The 15,843-nt window shown below is 37.7% G+C and overlaps 1 protein-coding gene across 3 annotated transcripts in view; it reads left to right on the forward strand.

Moving 5' to 3' along the window:
• Window positions 1-15,843, forward strand: part of alpk1.L (alpha kinase 1 L homeolog) — an 81,483-nt gene that overhangs the window by 41,021 nt on the left and 24,619 nt on the right. The window lies entirely within an intron of this gene.

A 15,843-nucleotide genomic window follows, 5' to 3' on the forward strand; every position in this document is an offset into this window, starting at 1 on the left:
CTTACACTTTATTATGTAAGAAATCATCATCATCTTTACCCACTTCAGTATGAGTGTTTATTGTATTTGCTGTAACAAATAATTTAATTGTAAATGTACCCTATTTTTAAGCAGAATTGCCTGGTTTTAAAGACAGTTTGATTTTCGAACGTTTTCTACAGATATGCAAGATATATACAGTATATATATATATATATATATCAGGACAAATGGACCCGCATTCCAAGATATTTTGTGAAAATAGTGTTTTGTTTTATTCACAGTTGCAGATATGCATCTGTGAATAAAACAAAACACTATTTTCACAAAATATCTTGGAGTGCCGGTCCATTTGACCTGATGTATTAATCTTTTGACCAACGCACCCATTTTCATCAAATCCGTTAAGAGTGCGTTCACCTATATGGACTTTATATATATATATATATATATATATATATATATATATATATATATATATATATGTATATGTATGCAACCAGTCTCCTATTTTTGCGGGTGCTGGGTCAAATCTTGAGATGTATAGCCCAAATAAACCCGCACTCCAATATTAGGAAATATTAGTAAATTATTATTTTTTATTAATCATACTTGAGCGTCCAATGTTCCATTAGGGCCGAAACGTTGGATGCAGAAGTAGGATTAATAAAAAATGATGATCCACTAATATTATAACCATTTGAGACATATATATGTGTGTGTGTGTGTGTGTGAAAGGGAGCTACCTTATTGCTTAACTGTATAGAAAGCATCATCATGTATTTTAGGATATTGATATTTTACTCTGACAGGCAACCATTCTGGCAGTATTCACTTAAATATAATAAGAAATGTCATGGACCCTACTACATTTAAGGGATCTGTTATCTGGAAACCTGTTATGCAGAAAGCTCAAAGGCTGTCTCCCATAGACTCCACCTTAATCAAGAAATCATTTTTAAAAATGTTGGATTATCTATTTCTCTCTAATAATAAAACTTGTACTTGATCCCAACGAAGATATAATTTATCCTTATTGTAGACAGAACAATCCCACTGGATTTATTTCATGTTTTAATGATTTTGTAGCAGACGTAAGGTATCGAGATCCAAATTACAGAAATATCTCTTATCTGGAAAACCCCAGGTCCTGAGCATTCTGAATAACAGGTTCCATACTTGTACTACTATTTAAGATAGCATAAATGGAAGACAGTAAATGCTTGTTGATCTGGTAACGTTGCCATTGATTAAGTTAAGGTATGCCTTCAGAGTATTATCAAGTCGACATAAGGTTATTTAGATAACCAGTCTATTGGCCAAAGGTGAGGATTTGTGTGATTTGGCCAATCTACAATAAAAGAGGTTTCCAAACTTATTATAATTTAATTCCAGAGAGAGAGAATGGGAGAGAGAGATCTTAACTTTTTAGTGAAAGGGTCCTTCTGATCAATAAACAGGTTATTTTCCTAAAGGCATAATTACTATGAAAATCTAGGCCTGTGTCCAAGTGCAGTTGCATGTACACATACTTTATTTTCACTAGGGATGCACCAAATCCACTATTTTGGATTTGGCCGAACTCCCAAATCCTTCACAAAAGATTCGGCCGAATACCAAACCGAATCCGAATCCCAATTTGCATATGCAAATTAGGGGTGTGAAGGGGAAAACATTTTTTAGTTTCTTGATTTTTGACAAAAAATCACATGATTTCCCTCCCCGCCGGTTTGGCCAGGCAGTAGAATTCGTCCGAATCCGAGTCCTGCTGAAATAGGCAGAATCTTGGCCCAATCCCGAACCAAATTCTGGATTTGGTGCAGCCCTAGTTTTCACTCAATTTATTTAGTAGCTATACATGACCACCAGGACCGGAACTAGGGCTAGGCAAAACAGGCACCTGTCTAGTTAACAACGATGGGGGGGGTGCTGAGCAGGTACCTGTTAAATGGACTTCTGCCTACCCCTAGTCCCGGGTTTGGCTGGTCAGGTTTCCTAGGGCACCCGGTCAGCTTGTCCCGTCCCTGATCACCACTTACTAAGTTTTTGCCTGAATATGAAAAAATATATATTATTCACTTCATTATATGCCTGTAAACTTAAGGAACAAAAGGATGGATGTCAGTGGTCTGGTTTAATATTCCAGCTGTTTGTGCAAAGTGCAACAATCTGGTGAAATTGGCAATGTTTTTACCCAACATTTCAGCTCTTTATGCAAAAAAATGTTTTAGTCTTCTTGGTAATTTATGCACAAGTTGCATTTTTAATTGTGGAGCATACAGCATTAGTTATGGAGTCAGTTGGAGCCTAGCAACCAGCTTTCTGAAATTGCAAGCTGGATAGCTGCTGAATAAAAAGCTAAATTTAATAATTTTTTATTATTATTAATATAGTGGAAAAAAATCAGATTTACATGAATAAAACCGGGGTGCGTTGCTGAAATCAAAGATGTTGGAGTTCTGTTGCTCTATGTTCTATGGATTTAAAGCTGAGAGCCCTTATTCAATAAAGAGCGACTCTTTTATTCTGTGTTAGTGGGAAATGCCTTTGGAAGTCAGCCGGTCCCTTACATTTGGCCAATGGTGTCCCAACATTAGGCTGATTCTGTATTGTCATTTTATTTCTGCTGTTTTGTGACCTCCGACTGAAATTTATGGCTTATTGGGACCTCTTCTATGACCCCTGCAAAGCTTCTTAAGTTAAAAGGGTACAGTCCCGATTCTTTGAGAAAGAACACCTGCAGTAAGCATCCTGAGAAACCTGGCTAGATGAGAGATTAATGTGGGTATAATAGCAGAGCCGTGTTTCTTGCATTATGCCCTCTCCACAGGTAGATGAGCCTTTTCTGAGATGATACCAATTATTTATTGCTGAAACATCTGTTGATAACTGCAGCTGCCCTGTCCAACAAAGCACATCATAGACTAGAGGGACCTGAAATCTTTGCCTCACGCTAAGTTTGCACTATTCACTCTTTTTCTGCCTACATTTGGCACCCTTCCCCCTCAATAACCAAACCCTGGGAAGCCTGAATGGGCCATACTTTATCAACACCAAGCTGCCTCCATACTATGAATTATCTTTTAAACGATATCACACTCTGGAATGAAATGAATGGAAATACAAGCAAGCATCAGAATAACAAGCCCATTTCCTTTTATGGCTGTGATGTTTATCTTTGTATCTCTATAGTATCTCTATAGTATAGCATTTAATCTATGTAGTCTAGCATTGAGCATACTTCTTGTGTCATTAGAAATTCTACATCTGTTATTATTACTATTATTTGTTTACACAAAGTTGTGGTGTTTGTTTTGCATAAAATCTTATGAAACGAATATTGAAGAACTGCGATATTTTGCCAAAATGCATTGGAGTAAAATTTTTGCCAGTGACAAGACCCTGACTCTCACAGTAAAACTGTAACTGTAACAAAACTGCATTGGGTAAAAATGTTTGCTCATCCTTACTTTCAGCACTATTTTTAGTTGCTTAAACTTGCCTTGAGTTGCACTGGCATTCAGGCACCATTTTTTCCTTTTACGTTCATTCTTCTCAGTTAGTTTTCTCACTAATAAACACTCTTTTACCCTCATCATTATTACTCTAATTGTTTTACTACATCGTTAAACATTAGTCGCTCTCCTGCAGTTGGACAATACACTAAAGTTTAGAATTACAAATGGCAACTTTACACATTGTCTCTATCTTCATCATAGATGTGCTGTGCTTGGAAATACAGTTGTGTGATTCTGAGCATACACACCATGAGGTGTCCTTCTGCATTTCTGTTCATCTCTCATTTCTGATCTGAATACTCTTGCTTGCTGACTCTGTGCCATCGCATGACATGATTGACAGAGCAGTTTTGACAAAATTTTAATTAAAAAAATTATAATGATATCCCTTGTGCCTTCCATGCTCCAGTTCCAAAAATTGCTAACAACAATTAATCACGAGGCAGTCTACATAGCCTGGTAGTAATATGCCTATATTTTGCTGTTTATGTTAGTACTGAAAAAATTACTTTTAGGATTAAAAAAATATCAAAAATGCCTACCCAGCTCCCCCCTCCCAAATTTAAAAACAAATGCTCATCCAACTAGAACATGCTTCACCAGGCCCCTTTGAATTCTGGTCAAAGCAACATGGAATTACTTCAATGCACTTGGTCAGTGAGTCATAAATTTTGTTTTAGGAATCAGGGTGGTGGCAGACAGGGAGATTAATAATCTCTACTGCGGGTGACTAATCTCCCCAAATGCCTTACGAGGAAACTTCGGGCGACTTCGGAATTCCAAATCGGTACGTATGCCATCCTGGCATTTCGGGGAGATTAGTTGCCCACAGTAGAGAAGATTGGTCGCTGGTCGACTAATCTCCCCGTCTGCCACCACCATTAAGATTAGTTGATTGCTTTGTTAAGGTTGCAAAAGTGCTTCTGTTAAGGCTACTGAAGTGTGATTTAAAGGAAAACTATACCCCCAAAATGAATATTTAAGCAACAGATATCATATTTCATATTAAGTGGTATATTAAAGAATCTTACCAAACTGGTATATATATTTAAGTAAATATTGCCCTTTTTCATCTCTTGCCTTGAACCACCAGAAATACTCAGCTTTAAATGTAACAGGAAGAAGTGTGGAAGCAAAAGACGGAACTCTGTCTGTTAATTGGCTCATGTGACCTAACATGTATGGTTTGTTTGCACCGTGAAAACTACGATCCCAGGGGGCAGCCCTTATTTTTTAAAATGACAAGTTTCTATTTAGGATTATCCAATGGCACATACTAATAAAAAAGTATATTATTATGAAAATGGTTTATTTACATGAAGCAGGGTTTACACATGAGCTGTTTTATGCAATATCTTTTTATAGAGACCTACATTGTTTGGGGGGTATAGTTTTCCTTTAGTTACACAGCTCTGCAGTAGCTACATTCCACAGAGATAAAAACCCGCAGTGACCCGCGGGTTGACACCAGTTAGGTAGGTTTGGGTTGATATGTGGCCAACCATTTTGGGTTGGGGTTTGGTGCGGGTCAGACTGGGGTAGTTCACTCCTCTGCTGCTCATGAAGATTCCCTGTATTGGAATGGTATGGGTTATGGTTTTGAGGGTTATTGTCGGGTATGTGTTAAGGTTTTGAGTTTTTCTTGACCCGCACATCACTAACCTGAACATAATGTAAAAGGTCAGAGAATAGAACCCAAAAACATAGAGGATAAAGAAGGAAATGCTGGTACAAGTACTTTGGTGTCAGCACAACAAATTCTACTGCATATGGCTCTTAAAGGGTTTGTTTTTGTTTTAATTTTTAGACCATCTTTGTTCTAAAAGAATTGACAGCTCCACTGCTTGCCTTTGGTTTATCATTCACAGAGTACTTATTCATTCTGGAGATGCTAGTGAGAGAAAAAAAAACACCTGCCTTCTATGTTTGTGTCCTTCAATTAAATGACACCATGTTTAGCCTCTAGCTTCATTTATCATATTTCTTTTTAAATTAAATGACATTTTCGTGGGACGCTCAAGCTTTTATATTCTGGCATATTCAGTGAGTCATGTCTGATATGTCCAAATGTATTAATTTCAGATTTGTTTAATTTTGTATTTCTGATTATTTTGAAAAATACTTTACCTTTTAATGTTACTGTCTAATAGATGGACCTATTCTACATACCTTTTCCAATGGTCATCATTTTTATAGGGTTTTTGAGGTTTTTGTTTTCCTATTCTGGAAAACTTAAACATCCTCTCTGCTTGTGGGGTCACTGACCTCTGAAACCCCTGCTAACATCTTCCTTGTTGCTTGTGTGTTCCAGCTAGATGGCAGTTGAAATTCCAAGCTTGGTATCGTAGACCAAAAATCTAAATAACAACAAAAAAAGTAATCTCAAAACATATGTTAATTGAGAATACTGCTGACTACATCATATTAATCAATCTAATATTATATTGAACTGCCCCTATATATTTTGCTTATATCATTGATAATGTGGGGTCCTCAGGGTTTGCACAACCCAGCCCTGGCGTGTGTGTGTGTTCCACTGATTTCTTGCTATGTAACTTTGGGATATGTATATAATTCCATTATATATGCTGTGATGATTGGCACAGAGATGTAGCATTACAGCTTGGTAACTTATTCCCAAGGCTCAGAACCTAATATTTATTACTGCAAGCAATTACAGGTATGGATTCTGTTATCTGAAAACCTGTTATCCAGAAAGCTCTGAATTACGGAAAAGCCATCTCCCGTAGATTCCATTTTAAAGAAATATTTCACATTTTTACAATTATTTCCTTTTTCTCTGTAATAATAAAACAGTACCTTGTACTTGGTCTCAAATAAGAGACATTTAGTCCATATTGAAGCCAAAACAATCCTATTGGCTTTAATTAATGTTTATTTTTTTTTTATTTTTAGCAGAATTAAGGTATGGAGATCCAAATTATTAAAAGAACTCTTATCCGGAAAACCCCAAGTCCCAAGCATTCTGGATAGCAGGTGCCATACTTGTAATGGGTTTCTTTCTGCTACCTGCAAAAGCTCTTTACTGGCCTTGTGACTATAATGTACAGGGCTATAGGGGCGGCTGTTCAGTTCATAACATTGTCTTGTTCAAAATTACCCATTCCCATTGGGGAGAACAATTTCGAGCTTCTACAAAATAGATAAACTGCTTAATATACATATGTAATTATTATAAGTTCTCAATTGGAAAGGCAATTGTCCATTTCACCTTTCTTTCCATACCCAACAAGTGCACCATACAAAATTTGTTGCTTGTCACACAGGGGCTGGAAAATATACTTGGCATGCTAAGAGATAAGTGTATGCCATCTGGTGCCAAACACACTGGCAACTGTGATTAAATTCCAATTCACTACTGGCTGCATTGAATATCAAATTTCTAGCATTCCTTGACCTTCGTTCCAGCTGATGAACTTTTATCCACTACCAGCACTGTAATCAAAGTTCACATAGATTACTCCCATAGTCAGGAATACTGATCTAACAGTATATAAAGCAGCACCATTCCCCTATTTAAAAAGGTATACTCAAGCCCTAGTTTGAATTATTTTTAGACCCACATGGGTTCTAAGAAAGGCATTCCAAAAGCAAAACATAGGTGAAATGTAGATTCTGATTGCAGAAAAGGTTCTTCCCACCATTATGCTTTTAATATCATATCCCACATTGAAATACTGTATATGCCTATTAAGGCCTGATGAACTGCACTAAACTATTCAGTTTCCCTGACAAGAGGCATCTTTTAAAATTAATGTTCAGTCCTCTAACCCCCCCCACGATCACTACTACTACTAAGTGCGGCAAGGGAGCGTTTTATAGCAATGCAGGTGTAAGTGAGCTTTTATTTTGTTACATTCCCATTAGTGGGAATGTAACACCGACTCAACCCAACCCGCCTGCACCCATCTCCTCCCCTCTATATATACTGTATATAGAGCTGCTATGACCCACCCACTAATGACATCACAAAAGGGTTGGCGCAAGCGCGAGGGTATAAAAATGAAGCCTGCAGTGTAAGGTCAGGTTTGGGGAGAGCAGAAAGTAGAATTCAACCTGCAAAGGATTTGCTGAGGTTGGCCCAAACCAGCCAACCCACAAGTATCGGGCTGGCCCGCATATTACTAATTCCCATTCTAATGTTGATCGGCTGCTGGGGGAAAGTGAGGGGTGATATCATTCTTACTTGCAGTACAGCAACAAAGAGTAGAAAAAAATTATATGTGGGAGCACCAACCATCTAAAGAAGCAAAGGGTGGTGTGCAGGCTCCGATAGATGAAATATGAATAAAGAGCAGAGATGAGCGACCCATTCAAAATTGCACCAACCCACCTCATTTGTCACATTATTTTAATGAATGACGTAGAATAATGTGACAAATGAGGTGGGTCGGTGCAATTTTCATATTTCAGCAATAAAGAGTGACAGAAGTTTATCAAAGCACAAATCACATGACTGAGAGCACCTGGGAAACTAACAACATGTCTAGCCCCATAATTAAATATTATTTTTTCTCTTTTGAAAAATGGGTTTTAGTGCAGAATTCTGCTGGTGCAGCATTATTAGTTAGTTTTGTTTTTTTTAAAAAAGAGGGTCAGATCCCTTTAAAGAGATTGTTCATGATTCACATCACCAGTACCTGAGCTTAATGCATTGCATGAATACAACCTTATTATACATGATTTAGCGTTATATGTGCATATATGGAATTTCATTAATATTTTTTGCAATAACATGGCTCATTATATTCCCAACTGTTTATGTCCCTCCCTAAATTACGGGAATTGGCAAATAGCCTACACTCTGAAAAACTACCTTTCCTATGTTACCAGTGCCATCTCGCAGCTGTAAGCAAATGAAGGCTGAATATCTCAATACATTTTAACACATCTTTGAAAGGAAGCCATTCTGGTTTGTTGGGGGGGTTGCTGTATTTGCAAATGATATAAGTGAGTGACCCAGCATACCCTTCTACAGCTTAATGATAAATGTACTTTTGACACAGAAGGCAGAAATCCGTTTAAATGAAACATGATTGTGGGAAAAAGATAAGGATTTTAGGACCTTGCTATTTTTCAAAGCTTATTCACAGAATGCGTGTTTAAGGGAACAGTGTTTCCATCATGCTGGTTTGTTTGCCAGTTATTATATAACAGGATGCTCAATTTATGTATGTATCATTAAGTCTTTGTAAGGCAAAGACGTATTGTACCAACATATTTTGCAGCACTTTACAGTAAGCGTAGAATCTACACATTAATATATGCACACTAAAGATGAATATAGAGATTTTTTTTAATGGAGACAACTGTATGGAGACAACTGTTTCCTATGTGTACACTGTGTAGCACTACTGATACCCTTACTGCTAGTGCTACCTTCATCTCTAGATGGCATTCACTGGCTGGCTGCCAGGAATTCATTGACAATCTACTAAGAAATAATTTGGACTGGGCTGGGACATATTGTGATGTAATATTTCCATTAGTGTATAAATAAAGTATACACACCTTGTTAAAAAACAAATGTCAACTTTTATTGCAATAGAACAGACTAAATTGGTATCTGCAGTCTCGTTCAAACTATACTGTCAGCTCCATTGGAATAGTTAACACCAATACCTTACATAGTAAGGTTTTCTTCAGATAGTAGGGTAGCTCAGGACATGATTACAGACCCCTTCATGTTGGGATTTCATGTGTATCCAGAAGAGCTTTTTCCCTAAATGTTATCCTTACTGGCATTCTTGCTGCCCCCCCCACCACTCATCCCTTCTCAGTGTCAGACTGGGACACCAGGGGCCCACCAAAAAACCAAACCAGGAGCCCACTCTCAGTACTATTCCCTTCCTCTATTCTCCTAGTCTCTTTCTCTTTTCTGTACATACTATAATCTATTATTCCACCTATTAAGCAACTTTGTTCTCATAGAAATAGGGAATGACCATGAAATAGGCCAAACGTTTAGCAGCATGAGGGGCCACTGATACCTGAGGCCACCGGGAGTTTTCCTGGTATCCCGGTGGGCCAGTCCGACACTGTCCCTGCTTAAAGAAACCCTTGGGGGGACAGCTGAAGCAGTGTTGGACTGGGACACCAGGGGCCCACCCAAAAACCTTAGACCAGGGGTCCACCATAAAACCTTAGACCAGGGGCCCACTCTCAGTACTAATATTGTTAATCTCCTCAATCAACCTCTATTCTTCTAGTCTAGACAGAATGACTTGAGTATGAGAATACGTCTATGGTGGTTATGATGTGATAAAACAATGGACACATCAAAGTCTATTGACCCTACATCTGGTCATAAGTCTGGGTGTGCCAGTATTCTGTTTTAGCTGTCTCCTGCTCTTTTCACTTTTCACTCTTAATTGTCCAGATAATCTGTTTGCAGAAGGCTTTCTCTGCTGGAAAGATTCTATTCTATCTCTCTTGTACTTTGGGACCTGCCTTTGGCTTTATAGCAGAACTGGAAGAGTTTGAAGACTCAAAATTAGAGATTGCACTTGGACAGGCTAAATAGGGATGCAGTTATAGAGCCCATCATGTTTGTCTTCTACCTGAATCAGTAGTATTTCATTATGAGGATTGTTGATCATGAAGGTGAATGCTTCCTATAATACAGGCTCTATGGTATGTGGGCATATCTTAGTCTTTTACACAGTGTTACAGACATTGATCTCTGAATGGATTTAGGTTTCTATATTTTGTTTTCTCTATCCAAGAGTGTACAACAACATAGGGATCTGACTTCCTAGGCTATTAGGCATTCAGTTAGCTTCTAATATGAAGACCCTAATCACAGCCTTGTGCACTTTATAGTGTACATCTTCTACTGCTTTTAGAGGGACAGCCATGTGATTTGGCAAAATGCTATGCTTTGCAATTCTGTCCATGATCTTTATGTCAGAATTCAGTATTGGAAGTTTAAAGGGGTTGTTCACCTTGAAATTATCTTTAAGTATGATGTAGGGAGTGATATTTTGAGACAATTTGCAATTGGGTTTAATTTTTTATTATTTGTGTTTTTTTAGTTATTTAGTTTTTTTATTCAGCGACTCTCCAGTTTGCAATTTCAGCCATCTGGTTGCTAGGGGGAAAATTACCCTAGTAACCATGCATTGATTTACATAAGAGACTGGAATATGAATAGGAGAGGGTCTGAAAAGAAAGATGAGTAATAAAAAGTAGCAATAAATGTGTAGCCTTACATAGCATTTGTTTTTAGATGGGGTCAGTGACCCCCATTTGAAAGCTGGAAAAATTCAGAAGAAGAAGGAAAATCATTCAAAACTGATAAATAAAGTGAAGACCAATTGAAAAGTTGCTTAGAATTGTCCATTCTATAACATACTAAAAGTTAATTTGAAGGTGAACCACCCCATTAAGCATTTTCCCTCTATGATCATATCTTTGCAGAGTGTAATTTGTACTATGGCATCTCCATCTTCAACAGATCTCAGTGTCCAGGATGATCTGTGGAATAATGAAAGCATGGACAGCTTGACACTTACCAGGGGCTCAATCCAATTTTTAAGTAGTTTGTTCAGATCGCAATGTATGGCCATAACTTTGCAATAATCTTGTTCAGAAAATCCTTGTGTCTCCATGTCTTAATTGACCACAATGAATGGTAGTGCAGCAACATCATGGGGATAAACTGGTCGAAGAGTAAAATGTGACACATCCCACCCCTAGGTATAAAAACAAAATTAACAAAAAGGAGTGATCTAGGCATGGCCTAACTATTCTGTGCTGTCAAAAGAAAAGCATCCACCGTATCAGAGATGATATCCATGGGCCACAATCATAGGGGGACTTTTATCAGGGGTAGTGCAAGCTTACATAACTTGTGTAGAAACTTCTGTATCAAGCAATGCCATGGCAGAGCAGTGTGACAGGAGCAGGCAGGTGTGTAGTATTTAAACTTAGGGAAAACTCTACAGACCGCCATTGTATTAAAAAACTTATGTGATAACATAGTGTTACCCATTTCCCTTTAAATAAATGAATGCACTGATTTTAGCACCACTCTTACTGCTGAAAACTGTTACCTTCACTAGGGGAACCCTTTTTTTAAAGAGCAATTTATAATGACCTTTTTTTTGCCATTTTAGCATTAATTGAATACATTATTTAACTATATATACACAAGAGCAACCATTACATATATACAATTGCATGCCACCTAAGTGTCACTTAGTAGTTTTGTCTTGATATGAGTGTAGGCTGCTTGTCACCATGCCATTCCTTTTCCTTTTGGAGATGACACTATGGGTTCTTGGGAATGATGCAGCTGCAGCCCACAGAATAGGATGCTTTATTTAGATTTTTCACAATGCCATTGAAGTGCTTATTTTCCTCCTGAAGGGACACAAACAGATGCAAACTTCTGTAAACACTTTAGGAATGAATTCAGTGAGTTTGGCCTCTCAGCAGCACTCAATAGGTGACAGAAAAATGTCTAATTAGTGCAAGTGGAAATAATAGGGCCACTTGGATTCCATCCATCCTCCAGTAGGTTTGCTTTTCCAAGCAACTCAAAACCTTTTTGTTCAGCAGGTCACTCTCTTTCAGGCTTTGTATTCTAATCTAGGAAGAGTAGTAGGAGTAAAAATAGATCAGGCAGTGGCCTGTATTTAAATTTAGACCGAATAGGTTAGATCGAATAACAAGTTATCCGTGCTGAAGTCTTTTTTTCACTTAATACACATCCTCTTTGATGGAAGGATCAAAATATATGGTTCTCAACTGTCCATTATAGATATGTCCGAGAAATCAGGCTTTTAATTAATGTGTAATTGTGACTTTTAAGACACAAAACCTTGGGCACAAGTAGGCCTGTGTAAACATCATTAAAGGAGAAGGGAAGCCTAAAATACTGGAGGGGTCATTTTACAAATGCAGTGACAAGTACAAGTGCCCTAAAATTTGATTATTCCTTGCATTCCCATATAGTTGCGCAAAGCACCATCCTGCCTTTTCTGCTAAATAGTGCCCTATAAGGGTAGTGGCACATGGGTTGATTTGTGGCCCGCAATCTCAATTGTTTGCAACGGAGAGGCACATTTGGGAAATATTTTTGCCTGCAGTTGCACATTAAAAATATTCCCAACTGCCACTACACTAATGATGCTGTAGAATCCTAAAGCTTCAACCAGCCTGAGTATTTCCAAGGTTCCCACAGAGGGTTGTATGAATAGGCGCATCAGACTTGTGCCAAAATATCACGCATAAACATCACTTTAATTCTGAGTGCCAGAAGTGATGCAATACAGAGTCTGCAAATATTGACTGCAACTTACATCTGATTTTCTACCAACCTGGAATTATCGTAAAAGGCTCCGCATTATGGGTAAAAGTTATGGAAGTTTGCCTCTGAAGTTGCACTTTCCTCACTGCACTTAACAACTATAAATGAACGCTTGAGTGTCCCTCAGTGAATAAAATGTACTACCTTTTGTTCAAATGTTACATTTATGGAGAAATAGATGTAACCTGTTAAACTGGTTGTTTCTATCATATGTTTTAGTTCTAATTCAACTGCTATTTACATTGGTAGCTTTTCTCAAGGTATCTTCTGAAATCTAAGTCACTAAAAGTTCCCAGATTTAAAGTTTATTTTGTAAACAGAACCAAGTTGTGTTTTTTCCTCAGCGAACAAAAAAGAACAAAGTGGTGCAAGCCCTTTTGTCAGAGTATGTGCAATGAGAATAAAAATATAGCCTGCAGATGCACATTGTTCTTCAGCCAGCATGAAGCATTTTAAATGCCTGCTGCCCTAAAGAATTCATTTGCTTTGACATTGAAGTTTTGAATCACAAGTTGAACCCAGCTCATTTGCAAAATGCATATTCCATTCAGTAAAAGAATCCCTTTCTGCGCCGGGACTGTCTGGCTGTTGTCTGCAAAACAGCAACAGCAAGTAATTTGTACTTTTGCTATTGGTTGCATTTTTAAAAACAATCTAGGGTTCCATTGTTTTATAAGTTTTATATGCAGGTAGCAAAAGAATATACAGTTATGCGATCTGTTATGCCAAAAACGAATTATCGAATAAGCATTGAATTACCGGAATGCCATATCATATAGGGGCAATTTCACTAAGAATCGTAGTTGCGCCAGGCGCAACTTCGCCGCACTTCGCCACACTTCTCCAGGCGTAGTTTCGCCAGCGCTCCGAAAATTCACTAAAATCCGAAGTTGCGCTCAGGGGTAGCGTAAGGTTGCGAAGTTGCGCTAGCATTGATTCGCTAAGCGAAGCGAAGTTACGCCAGCGATGGTTAATTTGCATACGGCGCCAAATTCAAATTTCAATGGAGGAATACGTAGAATCACTACAAATGCCTGGGAAACCTTCAAAACATCATATAAAAATTTTTTTTTGCCCTACACATGTGCCCACTGTATAGTTAAGTTGCCATGAGTTAGGAAATGTAGGGGGGAAGGAGGGGAGCCCCAAAATAAATTTTCGATCTTTTTCAGCCTATCACCCATAATATAGAAAAAACGCCAGCGTTTTTTGGGACTTAGAAAAAATTTGACCTTTTTTTTAAGCAATCCCTATCTACTCTATTGCGCTTCACCTGGTCTGAGGTGGCGAAGGAAGTCTGGCGTAAAAGGTAGCATTCAGTACACCACGCGCGTTAGTGAATTTGCGTAGTTATGTCCGTAGCGAAAATTCGCCAGGCGTAAGGGTGTGAAGTAACAGTAGCGAATTTACACCAGCGTTCGTTAGTGAATTTGCGAAGTAACGAAAATGCCCAACGCTATAGAATTGACGCTAGCGTTAGGCGCTTCGGCGCTTAGTGAATTTGGGTCACAGAGTCATGTTTAAGCAACTCTTATTTTTTTACTGATTTGCATTTGATCAGTATTTATAAGGCAGTGTGCTATACTTGATGTTATATAAGTTGCATAAAACCATATTAATGGTAAAACAATCCTATTGGGGTTTTCATGTTTAAATGTGTTTAATAGCCTTAAAGGGGTGGTTCACCTTCAAGTTAGCTTTTAGTTTGTTATAGAATGGCCAATTCTAAGAAGCTTCATTATTTTTTTATAGCTCTTTTTATTATTTGTCTACTCTCCAGTTTTCAAATAGGGGTCAGTGACCCCATCTAAAAACCAATGCTCTGTAAGGCTACAAATTTAGGGGGTTATTTAGTAAATGTCAAATTTTTCTGGTTGGGCTTTTTGGGGCACTCGAATTTTTCATGGAAAAAAAACCCCTCTAATTTTTATAGATTTATTATACCCCAATGCTGCAAAAAGCCCAAATCTGAAAATCTGGCATCTCCAACCTGTCAAGGTCATGTATAAGTAAATGGTAGATGTCCCTATCCCATTTTGAAGATATAGTGGTTTACGCTGGGTTTAGCCCAATAAACAATTCGGACGATAACCCGAAAAAATAGAGCAATTCGAGAGACGAGTCTGAAAAAATCAAACGGTTCAGGCTTTCACTCAAATTTATCGAGTTTCTCCCCAATCAGATTTATCTTAGTTATTTTAATGATAAATAAGGCAAATCATAATATAAGGCATTGTGGATGGGTGTTTGGTCGAGCTTTATTGAATAAATAAATTAAATACATTTGGATTTTAGTAAATAACCCCTAATTGTTGTTGCTACTTTTTACTATTAATCTGTCTATTTAGGCCATCTCCCAGATGATACTGGCCCCCACAGCAAATTATTTTTCAAGCCCCCAAAATATCTAGTGGTTGACCTGTTTTACCAATATTTATTGAAATTGTATATGAATTAGGACCTCATGGGGCCCCCTATACTTCCTAGCCCCCCCTGCAGACGCAGGGTCTACTACCTCTGTAGTTATGCCCCTGCCATCTGCTATTCATATTCCAATGTCTTATTATATTCAATGCATGGTTCCTAGGGTAATTTGGACCCTAGCAACCAAATAGCTGGAAATTCCAAACTAGAGCTGCTGAATAAAAATTGAAATAACTCAAAAACCAATTGCAAATAATCTCACAATATCACTCTCTACATCATACTAAAAGTTATCTCAAAGGTGAACAACCCCTTTAAGGTTTTGTTCTAAACCAATGTGCAATGATCCATTACCTGGAAAACCCCAGCTCCAAAGTTTTCTGGATGATAGTTCCCAGATAATTTATATAAGAAATGTAATTTCATGATTTGCTTCAAGTGCAAATTTTTGGATGTTCGTTTGGTTTAGTTGCCAGCGTGCAACAGATGAATAATCTTGACTTTTGAGTTTTAGAACCGTCACTAATACTCATACAAAACACATAACATTTTTTATTAAGCTTTCCTAAATAAACCATTTCATATCTA

Source organism: Xenopus laevis, chromosome 1L, assembly GCF_017654675.1.
Source record: "Xenopus laevis strain J_2021 chromosome 1L, Xenopus_laevis_v10.1, whole genome shotgun sequence".
NCBI classification, from domain to species: domain Eukaryota; kingdom Metazoa; phylum Chordata; class Amphibia; order Anura; family Pipidae; genus Xenopus; species Xenopus laevis.